Below are 9,919 nucleotides of genomic sequence, written 5' to 3'. Positions count from 1 at the left end.
CTTAGAATGATGTTGCTCTAGACAAGGGGAATTGTTCACTGAGGAGTTTATTTATTTCTTATAGAAATAGTCACGCTCAAGCGCAAGTTGTGTTCCCGTTGCAGGAATATGCTGCTGAAGCCCTGTGTCCCACTTGAAGTGATAAGACTTTATGTTCTCTCATGTCCTTGAAATCTGATACTCTATTTTTTTGATTTCAGCAAGGAGTAGATTGGAGGGTGGGAGCCTGAAGGTGATTTTCTCCACTTTTCCTTCCTGGGAGCTGTTGTACCTTCATCTCCCAATAGCAGGTTTGGTCTGTCCAAATGAGGCAGTGAGGTGACTGCAACTTTCCTCTTTTGTTATGAGACCTCTGTGTTAAACAGTTGTTTCGAACATTTAAAAGACTGATACTTAACACTTTTCCCCTAGAACCTGGACGACGATCACTCATGATAACGCTATTGTCTGTTGTGTTGGTACAACCTTTTCTAAAATAGAGGTGGAAAATTATGACCTGCTCTTTGAGAAAGGTGAATTTGCACTGGAACGGGGTGAAAAGGGCTATAGGAGTGAAATGGGGAATAAAGAACTTGTAACAGGAGACAGAATGAGCGAGCTGAGGTGCCTGCTGGACGGCTCTTGCTCGTGCTCGTGCTCTGCAAGCACTCTCAGATAAATTGGTTTCTCTCTTGCCAGACTTGTCTCTCAGCACAGTCCATATTTCTCAAAAACAAATATTTGTGTTTAAATGTCTAAAGCCTGTCCTACAGTGAGAAATAACCGCTAGCTCTGGGAAAGCAGGAAAGGCCAGAAAAGACTCTCTGGATCAGGTTTGCCACACTGGTCCCCCCTCCACACCACACTTTTCTGGCCACATTGGCAAAAAATTATTCTTCTTTCTTCCTTTTGAAATGCAAAGCACTAGAAATAATCCTTACTGGATTGTTCTTGGCTGGAGACATTGAAAGCTTTATTATATTTCCCTGTAGTTGGTACAATTTGCTGCCAGTTTGCTATTTGGGTTTGTGTGTTTCTCATTCATTTTCAAGGGGTTTAATACCATGGAATGTGGAGAGCAGGATTGGGACATTAGATTCAAAGAAAAGAGTTGTGAAGGGGAGAAAAAAAGACTGTTATCAATAGAATCTAAAATACTGAGAAGTGTTTTGTTGGCTTTGGTTTTTAATAGTTGATGAATTCCTTTGTCTGTTCCCTCAACATTGTCTGGGGTTTCTTGTTGTTTTATTTATTTTATAGCAATAGTTTCAAAAGCCATAAGAAATGAGAAGAAACAAACCCCAAACCCCAAGCTTTTGCCTTCTTGGCAGAGAGAGCTCAGCTACACATCTGCTGGCTGAAAGCTGAGCAGGCCCTGTGTTCGTACTGTGAGCCTGGAACCTGAGCTGGTGTCCGTTTATGTACAAGAGAATCTGGCCATGAGTTCACCGCACTTCCCGCTATCTCTGGAGCAGAGGTTTATCAGGCAGAAATCGGAACTCTTGTGGGATTTTGGTGGCTCATCTTTTAGGGTGCAGCTAGCTCATCCATTTGTTTTGCGCTTAGAAATGCAACCATGGTAATTCTTTAAACCTTCACTCCATGTTTTAGTAAATATGCACATCTCTGCAGTTAACGTCACCTGGACACAGCTATTTTCCTTCTGTAACAAAGCTGGCTGGAAGGTCTATGCTATCAGTAATGGTAGAAAATACTGGTTAACAAAAATAAGAATCTGCTTGGCCTTTAATTGGCTTAATCTTGGAAAAATTTAGCTTGTCCACGTGATAAAGACTTGCAGCAAATTTAATGTTACTAATGATGGAAAATAAAGCGTGTTTGAATTTTGGCTTTCATTGCAATAGAGGAAACTTGTACTCTGGGGGCACAGAGAAAGCCCCACGTGTCTTTCCATGGTGCAAACCACCCTCAGCTTTCTCCGTAACCTGACTTTTTTTTTTGCTTGGACATAGACTTCTTTGGGAGAACTAGACATAACACCATCCAGTGGCCTGGTACTTCCAGTGGGAATGGAAGTGTTTGGAACATGTTAAAAACTAATAAATAAAAATATCTGTTTGGGAAAAGAAAAAAAGCGATGTTTGCATCAAGGAGGGCAAGATGATTACTTTCTCTGGGCTCTGTGAGAACACTAACATATGCCATCCTTACATCCAGTTAGATTGATGAATACCAGATGGAAGTCATGCAGAATGTTTTCTGTAGTATACATAAGTGTTGCTGGCAGCTTTTCAGTTTCTGATATAGCAAAAGACAGTTGTACTTGCTTTAGTGAGTTGAGATAAATGCCTGCAGACTCCAAAATCTGCCAAGGAGAAGCACCGCAACTGAGTTTTCAGTGATCCTTTGTTTATTGCCAAAGAATCGTGACTGTGGCTATCAGTCATTACAAGCCCTCGGTATAGGCAATCTCTCGGTACCCATTAGTGCAGATAAGTAACTCTTTTGCACAACTCTTTTCCCACAAATTTTTATTTAAATCTTAAATGTATGTTCTGTTTTTCCTTTAACAACCAAAGACGCATGTTGAAATGTTCACTAAATGGCCTTTCATGATTAACGTATGACAGCTGAATTTCACATTCTTCTGTTTCTTTTCCCCAGCACTTTGTCCATCTTGTCCATTTGGGTCTTGCAGCTGCATTTAATCTGCATCAGTGGAGTCTTGTCGATTGTGATGTGAAACAATGAGCTGTGCAGTGCCAGCTTTGTGTGCATGCTCCCAACTGCCTTATGGACTGTGTTCAATTTACTAAACATTTTTTGCTCACTGACTGACAGTAACAAATCTTTGAGATACTATTGAGTGTTCATGTATCGAAATACCTGTGCATGCAGCTGCTGTGTTTTGGCACTGTCCTTTTTTGGCCTTCTCCATCAGTGGGTTTACTCTCCAGGGGGCTAAACAGACTTTGATATTTTGTGACTTCTATTTTTTAAGCTAATGGTCTGTGGCAATTTGTGTTGTGTAGCCTTAACCTGTGATCTGGGTCTGGTTGGGGTGTGATTTCTGTGTGGCTATTGTTTGTTTCCACCGGCCCCACTTATGACTGTTTGCCGTAATTCAGTTGAGACCAGTTTGACATCATTTCAGATGAGACCAGAAAGAATGGAAATCCATCCTGAAAAACTGCTGCGTAGGCTGTTTTTTGTGTTCTGCTTGTGTAAGGGTTCAAAAGAGCCTGTGAACTGTGGGGTGGTTGGGGGAAAGACAGTTGTGTAGCTCATTTGGGAAAATGGAGTGAGATTGTAAATGGCTCCACAGCCTCAGTCTGGCTGGAGAAATACAAACTGCATTTGCTGAGAGCAGCCCAGTCTCTCTAGGGAGCAAATACAGCCAGTTCTCTGGTTCCTTTGCCGTGGAATAACTGAGCTGCTGCCACCCGAGGAGGCTGCACAAAGGCAGAGTGGGCAGGTGAAGGAAAGGGTAGAGCAAGTTTATTTGAATATGTTTGTGAAACATGGTGAAAGGACTCTCTCCCAATGTGCCCAGAGGAATAGGGTAGTAATTTAAGATAATAATTGGAGCTGGTTGTGAATTTTTCAGTGACTTTTTTTAATATTAGAAAATGCTGGCTTCTCAAAATGAGAAAAATATTTTCCTGAAGCATATTGGCTTTGTTAGAACTTCTAAGGAGGGTTCCTTGGATGAGTTTTCTGCACTTGAGAGAGATGCACCCCTGCAGAAGTTGAAAAGGCTGGTTATCGGAGCAGTCACCCGGGATGGAAGGCGGACATCCTCAAGTCCTTGCTTTGCTTCATTGGAATGGTCTTTAAATCCAGCTGGAGGCAACAGCGGGGTGGACAACAGAGCCCACAGTTCTTGCAGTGACTGACAAGGTCACTGTACTCTGCACTTCCAGGCTCTCACACCAGGTACCTGAGCCGCTTCTGAATTTGTCATTTAGGTGCTACATTTTGCAGCAAGAGATCAATGGTGTTTACTTTAAAAATCACTCAGTAAATGTCCCACTGCAACTTCATCAGCTGCTCAAAGCTGTGCAAGTCCCCGCTCATCGGGCTAAGTGTTCTGTCCTTAAGGCCGGTCACACTCTGGGGCCTGGGCTGATTCTCCAGTGCTCCAGTACTGGGACGTTCTGCTGCCCCATGCTGTGTCCCCTACTTTGGTAGCTCTGGTAGCACGTTGAGTAAGGGAACCAAAGGAAGTTTGAACATCTTAAAGTCCTCCTCAGGACTTTAGAAGCAGCTGTGAGCTGGGTTGATCTGATATTTCAATTGTGTCCCAGACAGATGGCAAAAGCCTACTGCATGGTTTGGATTTGTTGCGTTGCAAGCAACTTTCAATTGCTTATAGCCTGCTGGACAGCTGAAAGGTCAGACACCTTCTGACCTGTCTCATATCTAGAACAATTACTTGCCCTCACGTTGTTTCCATCTCTGTACGGTGCTGGCTTTGTGTGTCTCCTCTCTCAAGCTGTAGCATGCAAAGCTCAGGCTTTGGCTAACCTCACCTTTTTAGGGGGAGTGGTGATGGGGGCAACAGAAGTCAGGAGTACAGAAAATATATAATTTAGTTCACGTGCTTTATTTAGAGATTGGAGGCATCCAGGTGGACTTGCAGTTTACAGTGGAGGCTATTGCCAAACTCTTGAAAATGTGAATAGTTTGATTTTTTTGGTTTTTTTTTATTGTGTTTACAAGGATGTTCTAAAGTCTGAATCCTGCTGTTTTTCACCATTGCAATTGTATTTTGCCTTGTTAAAAGTAATAGCTGTTCAGTAGCTAGAAAGTTTAATTTAAATAATACTTACATCCAAATCGTTTGGAGGGCTTTCAAACCCACTGTGTTTCAGCTTGTCACTGTTTGAAGGGGGTGTGCTATGCTTGTCCTTGATGGCAGCAGAGGGGACTTTGGTCTGTTGGTGGCCCTGTTTCACTTGTCCCTGTTTGGCGCTCTAGTGCTGTATGTGAATTGTAAGGGTTCTGCAGAGTAAGTGTATACTGAGTAGTGTTGGAAGGATGTTATTAAGCTAGGGGTGATCTGGACTAGTAGATCCATGGTGTGCCTCAGCACTGGGAGAGGCTGGGTCAGGGGACCACAGCACTGCAACCTGGATCTCTTTCCCTGTTTTGCCTGTTGGGGTTCTAAACTGTAAAAGGGGAGTGACTGGTCACCAGTAACTGTGTGCACTGAGCTGTGTGGGTTAGCTCTTCAACACCAGCATCAGAAAACATGTACACGCACTGTGTTTCTTGTACTGCTGAAGCTGAGGACAGGAGTGTAGTAGTTCCTCTGAGCTGTTAGTGCAGGGTGAGAAAATTCCCTGGTTGTTTCTGTGTCCCATGAAATGGATGTGAGCAGTGTGTGTTTGAATGGGAAAGAGGGGAGGGAGGGCTGAGGCGATGGGGTGGCAGATTAACAGTGGAAGTTGTAAGCTGGGTGCTGTTTCCTGCACCTCAGGCTGCTCAGGGCAATGGGAATTTAAAAGGTTTTTATCATCTGATTTCCCAGCTTCTAGCTGTTATAACGACGTCTGCTTTCAGCTCTCTCCTCTTTGGCAAGAGCTCTGTTCTGCTGCTCTCCTGGAGCTGGTTTATAGGGTGCCTCAGAGAATGAGGTAGTAGATGGAGTCATCACGTCTTGTTTGATTGCAAGGGAGGCAGAATTAAACCTTCACTGGGCAGGAATGTCTCTCTAATTTAACAGTTAGGATATATCTTAAAATAATAGTACAAGTAACGTGCAGTAAAGTAACCATCAGTCTTTCTATCCAGTAGGCTTTTTAGGTTGCAAAAAGACTGAATTTGAGCCACAGTTGGATTTATGCTTATCTTTCTCACTGTACTAGTAAAGCTGGTTAGGGATTTATTTGTATTTTTCTGGATGAGGGATTTTTCCAGAACTCACTTGAAGATGTATTGCTTTTGAAAATCCCTTTCTGTGAGATTTAGGGAAAAAGGAGAATTAATGGAACTGGCACTGGAAAGATGGGAAAAGCAGTGGTGAGAATATTGAGCAAATTACTTTTTTCATTTGAAATATAATTACGTGAGATGTGTTATATTGTAATGTAAAACCCTGCGAGGTGCAGAGATAGGTATTAAAATGTTTATACTCAAAATAATCTGGTGCTAAGGGCAAAAAGCAGGGCAGGCATTTGGCCAGATGATGGTGCTGTGGTTTCACAGAAATTCTCCCCACTGTGGTAAATAAAAATGTTTTGACGTGGCTATTATTGAGCTTTCGTTCTAGTTTGATACATCAGCAGTGTTAGCCCTGCAGTGCTGTGTCACTTGGGACTCCTGGCCATGACTTGCAGTGATGTGGAAAGAAAACTGCTTCCCGCTCCACAAAGCGAGACCGACAGTGAAGAATGGCTGGTGCCGCAGCGTCGGTTCTTAGGGGAATTTAGAATAATCTTAACCTTTGGAGTGCACTGTACTACTGTCCTGTACACACACAGTCAGCTCCTGTAAATTGAGAGGGAAAGTGTCCTGTAAAATGGTCCTTTAGCTTCTGCAAACCTAAGCATGTTGTGTCCAAGTTATGTGTTGAATACAGCAGAAGCAAATAACCATCCAGAGATGGTCACGGTGCAGCGATGGGATGCAACACGTGGTGTCAAAGAGCACGTGTAGAAGCGTTAGGAGCATGGTACCTTTTCTTTGAAGCATTGCAGAGCAACACAGTTCCTACCGAGGCTTCATAATTAGAAGCATCCGAAGTGATTAGGAACACAAGGCTTCTGGTGGTGTGGGTGCGGTGGGGTTGGTTTTGTGTTCAGTGGGAGCTCTGAGCATTTATTCCTGAGCTTCTGAGTGACTGCATTAAAGTGGCTTAGCAAGCAACCCATCAGCCAGACTTCAACAATTGACCATCTGCGTGCTCCTTGATGGGAAATGTGAATGGTTTAGCTACCCTTGTGTGTCATTATGCTGTAGTAGATAGTATTTTCTTTAGCGTTTTGTGAGCCCTGTGATGGCATTCAGTAATTGTCATCGTATTGCTTTTAGCAGAGCAGTGTGAAAAGCTGCATAAGCGGAGTGAGGTCCTAACTAATTGTTTTTACTCGATATATAGAGGCAGGTGAGGCTCAGTTGCACATGTGACTTTTTCACCATCTTTTTTGTGTGTGATTCTTAAGTACAGAGCGCAGAACAGAGCGATGATAGGGGGTTGTAGATGATTAAGGATATTGCAATCTCCCTGTATACTGTACTTGGGTATCTCAGTGGTAATTTAAATTTCCTAGCTAAGCTTTTTGCATCCCTGGTGAATTCCTTTAACTGTCTTCAGGGCTTTATCCCTGAGCAGCCAGTGCTTGTTTAAAACATCTCAACCAAAGCTGACTGTAAAGAATCAAGTAGTACCTGGGGCATTGTTAAGGTTATAGTTTAACTGTTGCAGAATGAAGCTTATTCTCTTATTTGAGATCTAATAGCAGTGCAACAGTCAGTTAAGTGTGCCATCAAATGGTGTTGTCCAATTGGGTTTTCTTTGGGGGAAAAACTGCCAAGAGGATGAGCATTGAATGCTTAGCTTCTTGGTTTATCACTTCACCAAATAATCTTGCTGTTGAGAGTGTGTTTTTTGTCATCCTTAATGAGTTCAGGGTATGGACCAAAGATGCTTCTTTCAGGTAGGTTTTCCTCAGTTGCCATGTAGGTGTGTGAAATTTTGGGGTGTTCTATGGTAACAAAGTAGTATTACATGGAGTTTTCTGTTTGTTCTTAGGTCTATATCCCTTTGCTTTCTTCCACTTTGATTTAGGATTTTCATTATTTTCATAGCTTGACTTGCTGAAAGCATAGATAGGATGGCACTTCTCAGCAAATCACGCATGCCAAAGCCAGCTTTCAACATAAAATCCACTGTAATGAAGGCACCGAGATGGCAAAAAAATAGAAGGCTAAAGCCATGATTCTGTACTGCAGAACTTCAGAGGAAACTGTCCTCTTCCAATAGAATGGGGTTTTCTCAGGCACCCCCAGGACTGAACACAGAATTGGGATGCAGCAAACCAGCTGGACTGGGGGTGTTGGTACCAGCCATGGGGATGGGTGGGCGCTGCTTGGCTTCTGCGAGCAGGCACCCCGTGCTGATGGAAACGTGGGGCGCGGGTTTTGAGCAAACCCACTGCAAACCCACCTCCTCTCGCTGGCCTCGTACCGCCACAGCCCTGCTGCTCTGACATTCACAAAACCTTTGCCATAGATATTTTTTTCCTTAATACTACCATGGCTATCAGTCTGTAGGAAATGACTTTAGTTCCCTGCAGCTTGGGTTCATTTGTAAAATGTAGATAAACGTGCTGTCTTTGTGAAGTACTTTGGGTGCTAAAAAATGCAGGATGCTGTTTGGCAGCCCAGGATGTGCTGCAGCTTTCTGTTCAAGGAGTGTTAGCGTTTGCTACCACAGTCTAATATGCAGGACTTTCCCATGATGTCAGGAAGAAGGCAGGGGTATGTCTGCTTCATGGGGACTTGGGACTTCTGCATAAAACGTTCTCTCAGAACTAATTAGAACTTTGAGAAATCATCAGAACTTAAATGAATCAGTTCTGCGTAACTAACAGCTTATGTTAAAGGTTTTGAACAATGCATCAGTAAATGTGCGGATTACTTTTTCCTGTTGGGTTGTGTCTCACTCCAATGCCGTGCGTTGTTATAAGATTCCTCTATGTCTGTAGCTTTCCATACTTGTAAGCTTATTTGTTTTCAAAAGCTCTCTTTCAGGACTTTTAATATATGGAGAAACACTCTTTAAAATGATTTACCAAGCAAAATTCACTGTACTTCAGCAATAACTAGCAGTTAACAAAGTGTCTAAAGTAAGAACTGAAACAAAGCTGGGACCGGTTACTGTTCAATCATGGCTGTTAACTTGGGTAATCTCCTTTAAAGGGGATTATTGCAGCTATAAAATGTTTTCCCATGGTTATGATGGCAGTAATGGAGAGGATTCATGATTTGCGAAACAGTTGCTGGGCAGAGTTCACTGCTGGGTTCTTTAACTGATATTGCAAAGCGAGCCCCAGTTTTGGAGAGGTAAAGGAGACAGGACTGGATGCAGCAATGAGCATTTCAGAATAGTGAAGCAGAAGAGCTAAAAAGTCTTCATATGCTTTAAAAGTTGATTTCAAATCATTTTTTTTTTGTCCAGAGTTACAAGAATGTAAACTGTATCCTACTTAAAACTGTAGGACTGTAAGAATAAAAAGATCAGTGCCTAATGCAAACTAAATTCAGCTAATTAACACAAGATGATGGCGTTTAGTTTCCCAGTTGTTTTCTGATAGCCCTTTGGCTCCCCGCTTGCCTGATTGATGCCAGACGGTGCTGTGGCTGGTGTCAAACCAGAGCTTTAGGGGCATGAAGAGCTCTTGGGGGGCTGTTCCAGACTTTGGGGGGTTGGTGTGGCCGATGGGAGGGTCTTTGTTATGGTGGTTGGGTTGTTTGCTTCATGCTCTGTGCTTGCTTAGCAGCGAAGTGCTGCTCTTCAGCATCCTGGAAAGGAATCCTCATTGTCTAGTAGCAAACGTTCATTATGTGAAGGAACTACTTTATCCCAAATATGTGGTAGAGTGAAAATTTTCTGACACTTATGCAGAACAGTTTGTATTAGATTTTATTTGAATTTGTGATTTGGAAGGAGTCCTTATTTTAGGCTAGGGCTTCTGCATTAAGATGAGAAACATCTGGACCCTGTGTGTGCTGATGATATTCTTGCATCCCAGATTTTCAGTGTTAAGTAGCTTTGGAAGCTTGATGAGTTTGCTTTTGTGCAGGACAGTTTAGGAAGTAGAAATAGAAACTATTTTGGTTTGTTTTACAGAAAATTTCCTTATATTTCATATGTTTTGAAACAAATTTAGTACTTAATTTTAATGAGATTAGGTGGTGAGGTGAGGTAAAATGAGGCACAGCAAGGCAAGGCAGAACAACATCATTGACAGAA

This window comes from Nesoenas mayeri (genome assembly GCF_963082525.1).
Source record: "Nesoenas mayeri genome assembly, chromosome: 20".
Classification (NCBI taxonomy): Eukaryota; Metazoa; Chordata; class Aves; order Columbiformes; family Columbidae; genus Nesoenas; species Nesoenas mayeri.
This window is presented reverse-complemented; position numbering follows the sequence as displayed.